This window comes from Berghia stephanieae, unplaced genomic scaffold, assembly GCF_034508935.2.
Source record: "Berghia stephanieae isolate SIO BIC M18660-M18661 unplaced genomic scaffold, UCSD_Bste_1.3 scaffold2538, whole genome shotgun sequence".
NCBI lineage: Eukaryota > Metazoa > Mollusca > Gastropoda > Nudibranchia > Aeolidiidae > Berghia > Berghia stephanieae.
The window spans coordinates 1-7,385 of record NW_027623665.1 but is presented as its reverse complement, the minus strand read 5'-3'; the positions used below and the strand labels follow the sequence as shown (position 1 = coordinate 7,385).

General features: G+C 32.2%; 1 pseudogene across 1 annotated transcript; it reads right to left on the bottom strand.

Annotated features, from left to right (window-relative positions):
* Positions 1 to 4,168: 4,168 nt before the first annotated feature.
* Positions 4,169 to 6,586, bottom strand: LOC144961468 (cytosolic Fe-S cluster assembly factor narfl pseudogene; annotated as a pseudogene). The gene is made up of 4 exons (XR_013643165.1): positions 6,549 to 6,586; positions 5,330 to 5,402; positions 4,457 to 4,594; positions 4,169 to 4,190 (listed from the first exon to the last, which is right to left on the bottom strand). The product of XR_013643165.1 is annotated as a cytosolic Fe-S cluster assembly factor narfl pseudogene (transcript).
* Between the last annotated feature and the right edge of the window lie 799 nt (positions 6,587 to 7,385).

Here is a 7,385-nt window from a genome sequence, read left to right as displayed (position 1 = left end):
AAAATCGCCTAACAGGTGCCATGTTCGTTCAAATGTTATGTGTTGGTTGGCCTGGGCCCTTTGTGAGCGCTTGGAGACTTTAGGGGTTTTAGTATAAAAAAGTTTCGTTATTTGTTTTTTTTAAATTTAAACACGAAGAAAAGATGTTTTCACGGGGAAATGCTTCTTTTTTATAAAGAAAAAACAATAGCATATTATTATTATAATTATCATTTTTATTATTATTTTTACTTTTTTCATTTGTTTTGTGGTCTATTTTGTCAAAATTATGCCTCCTTATAACCCTTTCCCTCAGGGAAAATACAAAACCACCCCTTTATGACAGGGTAGTTGTGGTGTAACCCTTTTCTTGGGTCCAGAACCTTCGATTTAAGTTATGGGCTTTGAACACAACAAACCCCGTCAACCGGAAATTTTTAAAAAATTTTATGTATATTTTGAGCATTTTGAAATCGTTACCCCTAACCCCCCCCCCCCCCCCTCTCTCTCCTCTTCTCTTCTCTCTTCCCCTAAAAGGGGTGTTTCTGTTCCCTTTGTGTCTTGTTAAAAACCCAAATACTAATTATGTGTTTATTTTTTTTTAAATTTTTTGTTTTTTTTTGGTGAGAAAAAACAAAATATTTAGTGGTTTTTCGTCAATCACAACATTAAGACTAAAATTCAGGAAGTGTTGTTCGAGATGGCAAAAGATTTTTAATAGTAGTTAGACGATGCGTGTTTCCAGCCTGCAAGCTCCGAGGTTTCTAGTTCGACATCTTTAGTTGGATCATCTTTAACCCCAATAAACCCCCTAACACGGATAGGGATATACCCGGCCGGGGTTATCTTCCCCCCATCCCTATTTTTACATTTTTTCTGAACAAATTATAGCCATAGTATCAAAAAGCTAATTTTTATTTTTTAAAATGTATTGGTTTTAAAAAAAACCATCCATTATGACCTACTGTTTTTTAAATACGTTTTGAAAAGTAGCAAAAATCTTGGATTGAGGGGTTAAGCGGATAAGTTATTCACGACTCAAGGGTATATAAGTCCTAGGTTTCAATGAAATGTAAAAAAACCCTCTCTAGGAGAGAGAGTAATTGGTGCTTTGTAAACTGAATTTTTCCCCCCTGTTACTCAAATTGCAATGTGTGTAGTTTTGTTTTTCTTTGCACAAACCCCCTCCACCCAAAAACCAAAGTCAGCTATTGTCTCAAGTGAAATTAATGAATTAAAATATTAAGAAAAAATTTTTTTGGGTTTTTGGGAAATATAATTTTTTCATTCAATAATCAAAAAATTGTGCACTCGATAGAAAAAATTTTTTTCGTCTTTTTCCGTTTTTTCTTTATTGTTTCTCCTTTTTTAAAAAATCAAATTGCTTTTAAGACCCCCAAACCAGCGTTGTAAATTAAAGGCACAATTAAAACCGGCATTTATCTTTAAATTTAATCCCCTTTAATGAAAAAGACAAAAGGTTAATGAAATTTTGATTTTTTTTTTCACATTCAGAGGGATTAACTATAAATGAATGTAAAATTTTTTTGCAAAAAATTATAAATTCATAATCTAAAGTTTATTTACTGTATGCGTTAGCAAAGGGTAATATTTTTTTTATTTAAAAAGAAAAATTAAAATTAATGAATAAAAAAATTTTGAAAAAAAATTTTTCCCTTTGTTTTTAAAATTAATTTTTGGCTTGCTATTTCGAATAACCCACGGGTTAGGCAAGGGTTTTTTTTTTATTTTGTTTTGAATACAATACATATCTTTTTCCCCCCCTTTTTTTCCCCCATAAAGTTTTTTGCTTGAAAAAAAATTTTCAATGAAAATGTTTTTTTGTTGAGTTTATTTTGACAGCTTGTGGTCTTGGTAAAAAGTTAAATTGTAACGGGTTTGATTTCCCCCCCCGGGGGTGAAATATAATTTTTTTGCAAGTTATTAAACTACTTTTTCCCTATAGCTGAAAAATAATAAGGCAGTAACGGTATTCTTTGCCCCAAAAAAAATTGTTTTGTGCCTTTCGATGTATGCCTTGTAAAGCACTTAAATGCGTTTGGGGATATTTCTTGTAAAAAACCTCACGAAATGGTTGTTTTTTTAAAAGTTTAAGTGCTTGCAATATTTTTGTTCTTTCACACCCGTTTTTTTAAAAAACCCACGGATTGCATTTTTAGTTTGCCTTTTCCCCAAAATTAAATTGTTCTTTCTTTTTAATTAATGGAACGTGTAATTTTACAAAATATGGTTGGATTTGTACATTTTGGTGCCAGTAGATTTTTTTTCTTGGGCAAAGACAATATTGTGACACCCGGGGGGTAGGGTAAAGGGAGATGGGGGGGTGGCTTTAAATTTTATCCACTCGAAAAAGTGAAAAAAATAGAAAGTGGTTTAAAAGGGGACAATTTGAGTTTAATGACCGTTTACCTACCCCAAAAAATTTATGAGCTGTAGATATAAAGCATTTTTTAAGATATCTTTTTATAATAAAGTTTTAATGATGTCCTTAATCTGGGGGTCCCATAGCTCAGTTGATAAGGCATCGCTTACATGCAAGGGATTGGATTGATCCCGGGGGCATTGAATTTTTTTTACCAATATGTTGGGTTGGGGTCAATTAGATCCCGGGGGGGAAAAACTTTGCAATGAACCCTCCCGCAAAAGGGAACAAGCAATTTTATTGTTTTTTTCAAGTCATAGAAATTGGGGCAACTTGGCTATGATTTTTTTTTTCATACCTTAGAAACTTTGGGGAAAATTTAAAAAAAAGTTCCCCATCTTGAATCTTTTTATGCCCTATTTCTGAAAAGGTACATATAGAGAACTAAAAAAAAAAAACCTTTAAATTGTAAAAAATTGACAAAACGAATAATTAAAAATTTTTTTAATAATTAATTGTTTGGTATTTTTGAATCCTTATTATGAAAAAAAGAGATAAATTCTCATATATTTCAAAAGACATTTTATCCCCTTTTTTTCATCAAAAATCTGCACTTAGATCAAACCCCTATCCCCCTATACATATTGACTGATTTGTGGAAAAAATTTGAAAATATCCAAGTCCGTAAATGCATCGCTTTAAAATTGATTTTCCCATGAATTTAAAATTAATTCCTATCTTCCCGATGGATTACAACGGAAAGCACAACTTTTAACATAAAAAAATGAACAAAAATTAATATAAAGCTTTTTATTTTTTTAAAACACGGGGCTGCATCATATAAAACCATGATACAGCGCATGAAATCTCGAAAACAGAAAATTCCCCCTTCCACCCTCTATTTTATCGTACTTCAATATGAAAAATTTTGAAAGTATCGAAGGCTAACCGGAAATCTAATAATAACGGACCTTAACTTTCGCATTTGTTTATAAAATCCTTAGCCTTTGTTTTTATTTAATGGAAAGAGAATGCCATCACTTCGATGGTGTATGTGTACAAAGGACTTCCCCCCCTTTTTTGGGGAATTTTTTTGCTGCACTGATTTGTAACACGCTTGCAGGCTGCATGTGGTTTGAGCTTGGGGTTATTTTGGGGTTTTTTTTCTTTCTTTTGTTTTATCACGGAATTTTAATATAAAATCGGCAACGTTTAACATTTTTTTGTAAAAATTTTTAATTTTTAACGTGTCCCGGATATTTTTTTTATTTACTTCTTTTTATGCGCCAAGAGCGGCACAATATAGCGGGATAATCGCGCTTTTGGGCCCAAGACACAACAATAAGAAATAATCTAGACAGTGACAAAGGTATTTGCCATAATTTAAAGTGTGTTCATTTCTTTTATAGTCCCCCTTCTAAAGCTTGTATTTCTTGAACATAAATACATGAATGGCAGTTACCCTTTATTGTCGGCATTATCAGACTTTTCAATTTTTGAATTGTGTTGTAATCTCTTTGGATTTTTTTAGAACCTGCTCCCCCAACATTCTTGTTCACGGGGAAAATTTTAGACTTCAAAAGGCACAATACTGGGTATATGTCATAGTCTTTCCCCAGCTTTCAGTTCCTTTCTTGTTTTATTTACCGGCGAACGACCCCCACCGTTTTTTAAAGCCAGATGGGAAGCCTGATCCCAAAAAATGTAACTACACTTCCCCCGTTTCAATTTCTGAACAAAGTTTTGAATGTTTCTGAAACCATAAACAAGAGAAATTTCAATGTTTTTTTGCCTTCCTTTCCCCAATCACTCTTGAAAATCTTGGTTGCTTTAGATCAAAAGGGGAAAAAAATAAAAAAGAAATTTAAAAATGAAGAAGAAAAAATAAAAGCTTGGGGAAATTTAAAAAAAGAAAAATGAGAATTTTTTTGGATTACTTTTATTTTTCCCCATCAACATGTTTGTTTCAAATAGAATAAAAATGTTTTATAGTTTCGTTCCTAACAGTGATTTGAGTTTTTTTTTTCAATTTTATAAAGTTATAGACAAAGTTTTTCATAAATTATGGAAGAAAAAAAAAAGGTCAATTCATACCGTAAAACTTTGTAGTCCAAATGGGAGATTTCTCTCCCATGAAGATTGGAGGCTGCATATCGTGCTATATGATCAAGGTATCCCCCTGAGCCTCCTCCCTTGTGACTGTACATCAAAGATCCACAACTTGAGGGTAAGCTGGAAAGAAGATCGAGGTGACTTATACAGGATGTCTTTTATTGGTGACAGATAAACCATTGAGATACAGTAAAATTTGAATACACTGAAATTCAAAAGACTTAGTTTTTTATTTCGGTTCTAGACATATTTTGGTCTAAGCATACCGACTAAAAAATTTCTTTTTTAAATGTATATATATATATATATATATGGATTTTTTTGTGACACTAATGCTCAGTAAAAAACTTGTCACACACACACACACACACACACATATATATATATGAATATATATATGGATTTTTTTGTGACACTAACGCTCAGTAACCACTGGACCAACGTCATTAAATTTTGCATGGTGTTTTCAATTGACATGACGATGGTTTGTGTGTAATATGAGATCGATTAGACATCGTGATGATTTTATTGAAAACTCAGATTTGTTTCGGCAAATTCCATCGAAAACAGACGACATCATTTTTACCACACTCAAAGGGGCTGAGTTTGGGTCTGAGCGCAGTCAAGACATTTTTTTTTCCGACAACCCTGTCCACCCAGCAGTAGTTGAGTAGCTGGGTCTGATGAATCTGGCAGAAATAGACTTTGCAAGAGACTAGCATCCTAAGGATAGCAAGCAACTGTTATTGTCTGTTTCCTGTTACAAAAACCAGGATCAACTCCATTCCTTGGGCTCTGAAGAACAACATCTTAAATGATAGCAATAAATATGAATAAAGATACCAAAACACTTGCATTTCATCTGGTGATGAATCATCAACATCTTTAAGAGATGTTCCTTCCTTTTCAAGCATCTTTTCAACTTCTCCTGAAAATAAAATAAAATAATTTGAAATATATTTTGGTACATAAGGTGACACACACACACATACATTATATATATATCTGTCAAACACACACTAATATACACATCATCAACATCAACAAACATCATATATATATATATATATATATATATATATATATATATATATAATATATATATATATATATATATATAAATATATATATATATATATATATATATATATATATGTTTTCAAGAACACGGGTATCAATTTTCTACTGATCCCACACCAAATATTGCTAAGAGGTATTTTATACTCATTTACAGCCTAAACTTTGAGATGACTCCAAATTAAATAATTTGAGCGCCACAATTGATATCATTTTTTTTTTTTGGTCATGGTCATTGTGTTAAAAAATCCTTAAATAATAATAATAAATAAATAATAATAAATGTAATTTATTTTATATAGCGCTGACTCATACAATATAGCTCTAGGTGAGACCCAATAGATATGACATGCAATATACTCATAAAATTTACACTTACATGTTATCAATTGCATTTAAGAATACAGAATTGTTTAAAAAAAGGTAAATGACAGAAAACAGAACTTTTGAGGTGACACCACAATATCATTTTGGCAATAAAACCATGAAGATCGCCCATTCACTCATTCACAATTCAACATAAAGCTTATCCCAATTGTTATCTTTGAGTTACTCCAATGTGGCTGATGCCTGGCTGAATAATTCACAATTCCAAAGAAAATTTTCCCCACAAAATGACTAAATGGATATTTTAAAAAAAAAACTGTTATTATAGTTATTAATTAAAAATCCTGAAAATAAAAACAATAAACTTCTACCACTTAACATGTTCAAAGAACTTTTACAAGGGTTCAACAAAGATAAATGCTGTTAGTTAACTGCCGGGTGCTCATTTTACATCTCATTTCTTAAGAGAATGTGAGTTATAAGCCTTTCCCAAGGACTCAACTATACACCGCTCAGAGTGGGACTCAAACCTGGACCTTTCTAACAGAAAGCGAGTTTCATACCACTGAACAACATAGCTTGCACAAATAAAATAAATAAAACTACATCAAAAGTTTACAAAAATCATCACTATTTCAAATATTAAAAAAAAAACAGAATCTATTCAAACCTGATGTGATGACACAATCAACATCCCTTGTCTGAAAGACGTCGTTAAAAAAAATCAGCCTTGACGCCCCTAACTTTTTATCAAAACAAAGGGATTACTGTCACATGGTAAATGGAACTTGGAGATCGACTCAGCTTTTGGGCTACATAGTCTTTTACAAAAGGAGCCCATTATCTGTTGTGGAGACTTGGTGGTGCTTATATATGGGAAAGGGTGTAAGAGCCGTGAGTCTTCTCTGCATAACAGATCCAACCTGTATAATGGGAGAAGGAATAAAGCAAAAATTTAAAATTGGAAAGTTTTAGGCCCAAATGCTCTTGGCAGCATCAATAAACATGCTTATGATAAAAGCAAAAGTGTGAATTTACCTATGTTTGAATCAAATTTTTTGTCATCAAACAGAAAAATAATTAGTTTTAAAATTCATAATGTTGACTTTTTAATACAAGTTATTAATTTCTTGTGTCTTTGGCGCTAGGGAGGATCAGAAGCTGAGAGAGAACAGTGATGATGGTTGTTGATGATGATGTGTTTGAGAGAGAGAGAGAGAGAGAGAGAGAGAGAGAGAGAGAGAGACAGAGAGAGAGAGAGAGAGAGAAAGAGAGAGAGAGAGAGAGAGAGAGAGACAGAGAGAGAGACAGAGAGCGGGAAAGATCTTGATGCATAAAATTTGCATTACACTAAGGACTCTTTCATAAGTAAATTTCCAGTAAAATGCCCTTTAGCTGGGAAAACTTTATTCATTCGCCAGTCCCAAAAAAATTTAATTTTTTTAAAAAAAACATCATGCCCAAAAATGATGTGATTTTAATAACTGTTGGGGGTTTCTTAAATAGA